This window comes from Nelumbo nucifera, chromosome 1 (genome assembly GCF_055504915.1).
Source record: "Nelumbo nucifera cultivar China Antique chromosome 1, China Antique-T2T, whole genome shotgun sequence".
NCBI lineage: Eukaryota > Viridiplantae > Streptophyta > Magnoliopsida > Proteales > Nelumbonaceae > Nelumbo > Nelumbo nucifera.
In genome coordinates, this window is record NC_142649.1 from 212,745,272 (window position 1) to 212,755,643 (window position 10,372).

The 10,372-nt window shown below is 30.2% G+C and overlaps 1 protein-coding gene across 3 annotated transcripts in view; it reads right to left on the reverse strand.

Moving 5' to 3' along the window:
* GMI1 (gamma-irradiation and mitomycin c induced 1) overlaps nt 1-469 on the reverse strand; it is a 107,688-nt gene extending 107,219 nt beyond the window's left edge. For 2 of the 3 annotated variants that reach the window (XM_010269291.3, XM_088896117.1), the window contains exon 1: nt 21-469. The gene's annotated coding sequence lies outside the window, so the exon portion shown is untranslated. The remainder of the gene's footprint in view (nt 1-20) is intronic. The other variant, XM_088896118.1, reaches the window with a different exon arrangement.
* Between the last annotated feature and the right edge of the window lie 9,903 nt (nt 470-10,372).

Here is a 10,372-nt window from a genome sequence, read left to right on the forward strand (position 1 = left end):
TGGAGAAATTAAACCATTACCTTCTTCTAGTGATTTTCAACTTGAAGTCTTGAAGAAAAGTGCTCAGTCGCTCTGTGCCGTACGGTGAACGCGAGAGGTTTCGCTAACCGTGGATAACGACTGGGGTTTTCATGGAGAAACTCGAGCGATAATAGGCAGCAAAAGTGCAAAACCACAGGTCTGGCGGAAGGGTTTAGCGCGAAGAAAGAGTTGCCAACTTCCTGAAAGCTGAAAGTTGAAAGTTGAAACAGTAACTGAGCCTCTGAGAGCAGAGAGAATACCAGAGAGTCCGTTAAATAAAGCTGTGCTCTATGGCAAGTTTTTTTTCTAGAATGCGAGCCACGAGCAATGCGCACCAGCCCACATTTAATGACACGCAAGCATTGTAATTTTCTATAATCGATATGCTGCAGCTGATAAGCAGTCTATAGTTTGATCTAGACCTTCCATAGTCATAAAAAATTATGTAGACCACAAAGGACGACAGTCGCTTTGGTCTTTATTTGGAACTCGGATGTGATCCTCCGTATTCATTTATTGATGAGAAGGGATAAGGGAAACGTCATTATCATCTTTACACGACGTGGGCCGGGCTGCTTTGCTGCGGGGACCGAAAGCCCTTTTGCTTCAGCGCGAAGCAAAGTGATGTCCGTAAGATGCACAAAATTTTTCATTAAATTTTTGAATTTTCTGCTTTGTAGTTATTTTTGTATTATTTATGGTAAAAATATTTTTTGATATATAATTATTTTTAAATAAAGTTGATTAAGGGTAAGTTTGATATTTAAATAAAATTAATGTATTGCATCAACATTTTCTATATGTTAATTGAAGGAAAGTATGCACCTTTTTTCAAAATATTATGGGAGCTTTTTTGTTAATGTCAAAACATATATAGGGGAGGTTCATATGATTGTTAGAAAACTCAATGAGGTTTTTATAATTTTTCTTATTTTTAAACAGAATTTAAGTTGATTTTATGTTAGTTAAACTATATTTAAGGTTAATAAATTTTTACTATATTTTCTTTTTATTAATCCTTATTAAATTTAATTAGTTATATTAATTTTTTTAATTTTCAATGGAATTTAAGTTTGTCAGTAAAAATTAATTACAAAACTAACAATTTTTGTGTTTGTTTTATATTAATTTTAAATGGATATTAGTTTTTAATTCATCTTATTACTTTTTATTAATTTATTTGTTTTTACTATATTAATAAAAATATTTTTATCAATAATAATTATTATTATCTTATTTAAGTAATTTAATGATTATTTTACTATGGTTAATTAATTTTTATTATTTCAAATGTAATTTGGATTGCAATCAGATTTGGAATAACATGGATAAATTAAATTTGAAATCATCAAATATTTTGTATTATTAATAAATAAAGTAAAATTTGAACAAAAAAATAACCTTAATATTGGATATCATGAACAAAATGAATTGAAAATAATTCAATCTTTTAGGTGTTAATTGATCTGGTCACTATAGTATATAAGGGTATTTATGGGTAGGTTTGATTTGGTTCCAAGGCAGAATATGGAGCCTACATTGCAGGAGTAGGCTCCCACCCCCCCCCACCCCCCCCCCCCCCCCCCCTCCCCCTCCAAAAAAAGAAGAAAGAACCTTGTCTTTGATTAAATTGAGTAATTTAACCATTATGTTATCATAATATATTAATTTATGATTCAAAACTTATCATTTTAATTTTTTTAAAATATTACCTCTTATACTACTTATTACATATATTCAAACATTAAATTGAATAAAAATAATAAAATCATTTAAGTGATTCAATGGGCAAATGAGGCTATAATCTTTGTAACCATAAGTGATTGGGTTCAAATATTCACATACTTAGCATTAAATTGAAAGGTAAAAGCTAATTGGAATGTATTTTTTTCGCATACTCACTCTCTTAGTTGGTATCCGTTAGTGGTGAACAAAACAACATATACCATACACACACACACAACAAGGTTTATCCAAATCCCAAACCAAAATAAACTGTAATGAATTTTAATACTAAAATCAATGTAGATAGGTTATAGAGGATCTCAGCAATTTGGATCAAGCAATATCTAAATTCAATCCATAAAAATTAATTTTTGTACTAATCCATTTTGATCATGGATAAATTGATATCTGAGAACAACTTAAATGAGTCATGTTCAAATTTAAATCAAATAAAATCTAATCCATTTGCATTCATAAGATCTCGGATATTTTATGCGTGGAACATATAGCAAGTTCTAATAATACTAAGAAGAAGAAGAAGATATGTGGTTCCTATTCTAAGACCTCAATATGTTCCTTAAATGCTATCCTTTCTTCCAACAATAATTTGAAGTAGTATCCAAACTTTAAAATGTTTCACTGCAATATCTAAACTATTGAAAATTGTCAATTCAGTACATGCCGTTAACAGTCTGTTAGTTATTTGTATCACTTGATGACATGTATGACTTCAACTTTTTGAAAATGTCAAAACTACCCATTTTGATATTTTTGAGATCATTTTATCCTTTTATTTAAAACATTAAAAATTTGGGTTTTCCCACTTTTCATTTAAGTTTGGCCATTGAATGAAGAGAATACAGAGCACTGTTGAACAAAACTTCAAGTATATACAAAACTGACTACCCTCTAGACCATTTTGATGGAGAGGAATAGCAAAAGTTTTGAAGGCAAATCCTCTAAAAAAACGAACTGATGCACAATACAATAGCAAAGATATTTTTTTCTTGGTCACAAGCGTTTAGTTGGGTTGTCCTTTTTTTTTCCATTTTCCCATTTTCTTCAAAAATCAATATCACAAATCAAAACTTTGATGCATATGTATGCACATCGATTGTGCTTAGAAGTGTGAAAACTACCTTCTATCCTCCCTATGTTGGTGTGAAACAAAGCTCTTATGGCCTTTTTTTTCTGTAATTTGTTTTATTATTATGTATCAGTTATGCTTATTTATTTAATTTTTGAGATCAGAACTGATGGATTGCTATTTGTTTTATTTTTATGTATATATTGTGAGCACCCCCATTGAGTTCGTATGATAATGATTCATCAGAACTGAATCAAAGATGGTTTCAACTAATTTTGCAAAACTTGATTGGAATCTTTCTCATTTTGTTAAAAAATGCATGACATCTACCGCAAACAGTTTCACATCAAAGTTTCTTTTCACTACTTCAGATGATGACAGTTCATTGTTGACAGTCATTATTGCCATCAGAATTGATGGGGGTATTAGTTGATTTATTTTTATGTATCACAATGACATGGTTGGTTGAAAAAGATAAATTAGATGATAATCGAAGTACATTTGTGTCATTTTATACATCACTAAACATCGATTAGTGACTAAATAGTTTTTGGGAGTTTACGTGCACGCTTTGAAATTCAGGTGCTAAACTGAGACTATCCTTAAAATACAGGGTACTAATTTAGAATTTGCCCTTATTTAATTATAATACCCTCAATATATTATGTTATTTAATATTCGATACATTGTGGTAATGGAGTTAAATGGATACTCGAGTGTGTTGAATATTTCATTCAAACAGGAAAATAAAGCTCAATTGAGGGCAAACCAAGTTTCAAATAGAAAGTATCTTAGTGGAGTTGAGCTTAAGTGATACAATATATAAACTTTGCTTTGATTCAACTAAATATATTTTATAATAAAATCATGGAAGTATTTCATTCAAATAGGAAAATAAAGCTCAACTGAGGGCAAAGCAAGTTTCAAATAGAAAGTATCTTAGTGGAGTTGAGATCAAGTGATACAATATATAAACTTGGCTTTGACTCAACCAAATACATTTTATAATAAAATCATGGAAGTAGAAGTACAAATTGTATTTTGTACTTTGGACCATATTTGGTTGCAGTGCAATTTGATTTGTACTAGTACAAATGAAAATAATACAAATTCTGATTTAATTTTGTTTTGGGTTTTACTTTATTCTCCTCCAGGTCTTATTTTACTTCATTTCTACTGCAATCAAACAAAATAAGGTAATTTTGAAATATTGCACCAAAATCATTTACACTACCATGGTTTTGCATCAATGAAAATAAATTCTCATCACAACCAAATACGGCCTTGGCATTCTAAAAAGTTACAAAGCACAAAATCCGTCTAAAACATTGCATAAGAATCTATCAAAGGGGAGGGCAACTATCATCATCACAACGGCTTATACTCTTCTTCCATTGACATATACAAATATTATTTACATGAAGCTACAACATATATTCGTTTTCTTCACATCGGCATATCTTCTTGAGTATTGGCTCCATTATTTGTAAATGAGGTTATATTTAAAAAGACTAAAATATATGTAAACAAATCAAAGATATTATTTAATTCTAATATAAAAAGATCATCGTTGTAAAACAAAAATTTTTAAATATCATATTAAAAAGATATTAATTTAATAAATAATAAATTTAATTTGTTGTACATACATACATATGGATTATTTTTCTTATGTAAATAAAGTTATAACCATGAAACAAGGTAAAAAAATAAAATTTCAAAACATAGGAAGAATATTAAAACAAATATTATGAAAATAAATATAAAAATTCATTGTGAAATAAATATATTGTATTCTTAAATATATAAAATCTTAAAGATAATTTCACAATATATTATTTAATTTATATATGAAGGTTATAAACATAAAAAATTAAAAAGAATAAGATTCATATAAGATAATGTGAGAGATCAGGTTAAGTGCTCACAAGATTGTGTTCACATCATTTGCTTCTATGTGTTCTTTTTTCATAAGGAGATGCAAGGCAATGTGCGAATGGTGTGAGCACAATATTGTGTGTGTACCCTTTCCAAGGCCTTTGATAGCACTATAAGTAGCGAAGTAAAATATTGGAGCTTACGTAATCAGTTCTAGGCTTGTCAATTGCCAAAACTAAGATGGTGTTTGCTATGACTTCCGTTTCCTAGTTTAACAATGCTAGCTCATTGCCATGTAGGTGTTTATTTCAAAATGTCATTTGGTAAATCTGTTTATTAAATAAACGTTTAACTCGGTTTACGTGCAGGCCAACCATTAGGGAAAGCTTCATTTTAGTATGTGCTTGAAACTGTGGACATTTATTGACTAAACGTTTTGTACTTAATTTGTTTGGAAAACCGAGAAAAAGCAATGATAAACCATGTTACATCAACAAAACAATGAATAAATGTCTACCCTTGGGGGAAGCACTAAAATGAAGCTTCCCCCAACAATAGGCACCCATATAAACCAAAGTCTACTTTTGCAAGTCCCAATGCGTATAGATTCACATAATGGGGGAAATGCTGAAGTGGCGCCTATATAACAGTATTATTTAATAAATGCCCACCATGACTCCGGATCTCTTGCCCACATGAACTCTGTCCATGCCCTACCCACAATACACTACCCCCCGTGAATTGGGAACATCTTCCCCTGCATAATACTATGCAGATGATGAAATATTCTCCATTGTGGCCACAATAAACGTGACAAAGTTCTCGTGAACAGGAGATCCAAACTCGTTCCAAACACCCTCTTAATCTTCTATTCCACTTATACAGCGCCTAATGGCACTGACGGGTGTTAACTGTCAATAAATCAAGTACAAATGTCTTACCCATTTATAAAAAAGAGAAATGAATGAGCGTCCATCATCCAACAACCAGATTTTATATTTCCAATCCTACCCCTCCCTGAATTTATATTTCCAATCCCATCCCCTCTTAAAATGCTGATTTTATATTTTTCAATTCTACCCCTCCCTGATTTCATATAATATATATGTATCTCTATATCTATACCACTTATAAAAATAAGGATTGTGACAACTGATTTTTTACTTTATATTTTTACCCTTTATCATGCTTTTGATTTTCACTTTCAATTTTTACCCCTCCTTGATTTTATATTTCCAATCCTACCCCTCCTTGAATTCATATTTCCAATCCTATCCCCTCTTAAAATGCTGATTTTATATTTCCAATTCTACCCCTCCCTAATTTCATATAATATATCTATATCTCTATACCATTTATAAAAATAATGATGGTGACAATGTTCCGTCAAAAAGCATGATTTCTTACTTTCCATTTTTACCCTTTATCATTTTTTATTTTAAATCTTGATTTTCACTTTCCATTTTTACCCTTTATTATGTTTTTTTATTTTTCCAATTTTATTTAATTATTAGTTAACACTTTGTGATTGGATAATCTCTATATGTCATCATTTATAAAAATGAGGATGGTGACAATGTTTTGTCAAAAAGCCTAATATTCATTTTTCATTCCTACCCTTTGTCATGTTTTTTATTTTAAAGCTTGATTTTCACTTTCCATTTTTACCCTTTGTCATGTTTTTTATTTTAAAGCTTGATTTTCACTTTCCATTTTTACCCTTTGTTATGTTTTTTATTTTTTCAATTTTATTTAAAAACAGTTAACACTTGTAATTGAATAAAACCCATTTATAAAAAAGAGAAATGGATGAGCGTCCATCGTCCAACAACCTGATTTTATATTTTCAATCCTACCCCTCCCTAAATTTATATTTCCAATCTCATCCCCTCTTAAAATGCTGATTTTATATTTTCAATTCTATCCCTCCCTGATTTCATATAATATATATGTATCTCTATATCTATACCATTTATAAAAATAAGGATTGTGACAATGTTCCGTCAAAAAGCCTGATTTTTTACTTTCCATTTTTACCCTTTATAATGTTTTTTATTTTAAATCTTGATTTTCACTTTCCATTTTTACCCTTTATTATGTTTTTTATTTTTCCAATTTTATTTAATTAACAGTTAACACTTGTAATTGGATAATCTCTATATCTCATCATCATTTATAAAAATGAGGATGGTGACAATGTTTCGTCAAAAAGCCTAATATTCATTTTCCATTTTTACCCTTTATCTTGTTTCTATTTTAAGGCTTGATTTTCACTTTCCATTTTTACCCTTTGTTATATTTTTTATTTTTTTTCAATTTTATTTAATTAACAGTTACCACTTGTAATTGGATAAAACAAATAAAATAACAATAAGACTACTGTGGAACCTATTCCTCGCTTTATCTAATCTTCTCCCAAAGCACCTACTTAACAAACCTCTTCATTGATTAGAGCCAACACATGTCAAGTATCGGATGGTTTGCCCAAACCACGAATTTGAATTGAAGGGAATAATGGATTTTTTCAACCTCTCTCTTTTCATCAAGGAAATCAAATGATTAAATGAACCTTTTTTTTTCAATTGTCTCTGTTAACGTAATAAGTTGTATTGGATCAGGAAATGCTCTTAGGTTCATTATATTGATTCATTTTAGGTGTTTTTTCTCGATGATCATCGGGCCAATCTGGTAATCTGACGCCCTACCAACGTAATATCGTAGGGATTGTACTTGATAGGGCCATAGGGGTTTGGAATGCATTTTGTTGGCAGGAGATCTAATTCTTCTATATAAATCAAATGAATGTTTAATTCAAATTCGAAGATAAATAAATCTAGATTAACCTATATCCTAATGCTAGCCATTAGATATGCAAATAACGGCTCCACCATTGACGAGCAAAACGGCAGGAGGCAAAAGGCCAAATGTCATCATTCACACATGAAGCAAAGAGATAAATCCTAAAACCCCAATTCTCTCCTTTAAACCCTTCTCTGTATAGTGTATATCTTATCCACTCCCCCTACTTTATAGTAGGAAGGAGGAAGCAGAAATGGCATCTCTCTTATCCTATGCACCTTTCTCTTCAAAATGAAGAAGACAATATAAATTACAGAAAAAACAAAGAAATACACAAAAAAATTACAAAAATATAGAAAATCATAAAGATTTCTATACCATACTAAAAAATGAGAATGTTGTCTGTACCATTTATAAAAATGAGGGTGGTGACAATGTTTCGTGAAACAACCTAATTTTCACTTTCCATTTTTACCCTTTATTTTAGTTTTCTAATTTTATTTAATTAACGGTTAATAATTGTAATTGGATAAAGTAAATAAAATAATAATAATTTTTATTTTCTAATTTTACTTAATTAACGATTCACGCTTGTAACAAATAAAATAATAATAAAACCGCTATGGAACCTACTCCTCTCTCCCTTTGGGCCTTATCTGATCTTCTCCCAAATAGGGCTGCAATCGGATCAGATTCTGATTGGATGTAGCAAAATTTGCATTCGATTCGAATATTAAGAACCTACATTCAAATTTGATATGAAATTTGATTGGATTTAAAGACTCGGATTCGAAATTTGAATTCTAACAAACTAATATCGGATTTGGATTTATTCCGACTCCACTTTAAATTCTCTAAAATACCAGTAAAATTATAAATTTATTTATTTTTCAACTTTTATATATAATAAACTAATATAAATATAACATACTAAATTTATTATATATAAATTCATATATAATATAATATTTTAAAATATTTTTATAAATTTTAATGTAATTATATAGAATTTATATGTTAAAATTAATAAATATTATAATATAATCATATTCAAATTTTAATCAAATCATATTGGGTCAAATCCAAATACTATTTGATTATTAATTGGATATAGATTGTAACATCCAAATCTGATCCGATTACATAAATACGTAATCTGAATCCACGATAATCAAATTGGATGTTGAATTGGGCCTCGGATTTTCGGGTATCATTGACAGGCCTACTTCCGTCAACTCTACCTGACAAAAATCTTCATTGATTAGAGCCAACATGTGTCAAGTATCGGATGGTTTGCCCAAAATCCATGAATTCAAATTGAAGGGAGGAATGGATTTTTTTCGACCTCTCTATTTTCATCACTGAACAATCAATTAGATGATTAAATGAAGCCTTTTTTGATTTTCTCCCTATTTTTCAGGTGTTTTTCCCATTTCCCCTTTATTTCGATTGTCTTCGTTAACATAATAAGTTGTATTGGATCTGGAAATGCTTTCAAGTTCATTATATTGATTTGTTTTATGGTGTTTTTTCTCGGCGATCATCATGCTAATCCAATAATCTAACACCCTACCAATGTAATACCGTAGGGGTTTGATACTTGGTTGTGTCGTAAGGATTTGGAATGTGTTTTGTTGGCAGGAGATCTTGACTCTTTTACAAAAATCAGACGGATGTTCAATTCAAATCCGAATATAAATGAATCAAGATCAACCAATATCCAAACACTATCTGTTAGATATGCAAATAACGACCCCTCCATTGACGAGCAGAACGACATGAGGCAAAAGGCCAAATATTATCATTCACACATGAAGCGTAGAAATAAATTCTAAAACCCCAATTCTCTCATTTAAAATGAAAATGTTGAAATTGGTTTGGCCAAAACACCCTGATTTTACTTTTCAACTTTACCTTTAACTTTCTATTTTTCCCATTATATATATTGTCACTACAAAATAATTATGAAAAACATAAAATAAAGAAAACAATATAAATTACAAAAAACAAAGAAATACATTGAAAATTTACAAAAAAAATGTAGAAAATCATAGAAACTTATATATCGTACTGAAAAATGAGAGTGGTGCAATTGGTTTGGTCAAAACACTCTAATTTTAATTTTCAACTTTACCCTCAACTTTCTATTTTTTCCATTAAAAAATACATAAAAAATTTACAAAAAAATAAAAAATCATAAAAATTGAAAAAAATAACATAAATTACAAATCTATATCTGATATATAAAAGCATAATCAACCATCATCATGAATATCAGATACCCCATGCATGGCACGGGTCATTCCACTAGTTTTTTTTTTTTAAATAAAAGGAAACCGTATAACAAACATCCCTTAAAACGTTGATCGAGAGAAGGCTCGAGGGGGAGGCTATCAATGACAAGAAAGCACTCCATTCCACACTCTAATACTCTCTCTGATCATTGACAGCCCGTAGCGGCCATTCTAACGTTTTTCTGGGCACCTTTCGGCTTTCGAATTAATGACCGATCACTCTTTCTAGGCACCGAGTGGTGGCTCGGTTGGCACGTAACTGGGTAAGCCCCAGACGCAGCTAAATCCACCTTTGGTAGTGTAATGTTGCTATATAAAGTTTGCCTTATTATGCCATAAAAATTAAATTACGGCCTTATGGGGCGAAAGGCGAATAATCAATACCAAAAAAAAATTCTTTATGGGTTGACTCTGATGGTTTCTGGTCAGACGTTTGTGTTCTTCCATCTACTAAGGCCTGTTTGGTAAGTTTTTTTAAGAAAATCTTCTTATAGTTTTGATAGTAAATAAATACATTGAGCTTTTGATATAAGATCCGGACAGTTCGAAGACTGTTTGAGAGACTTGC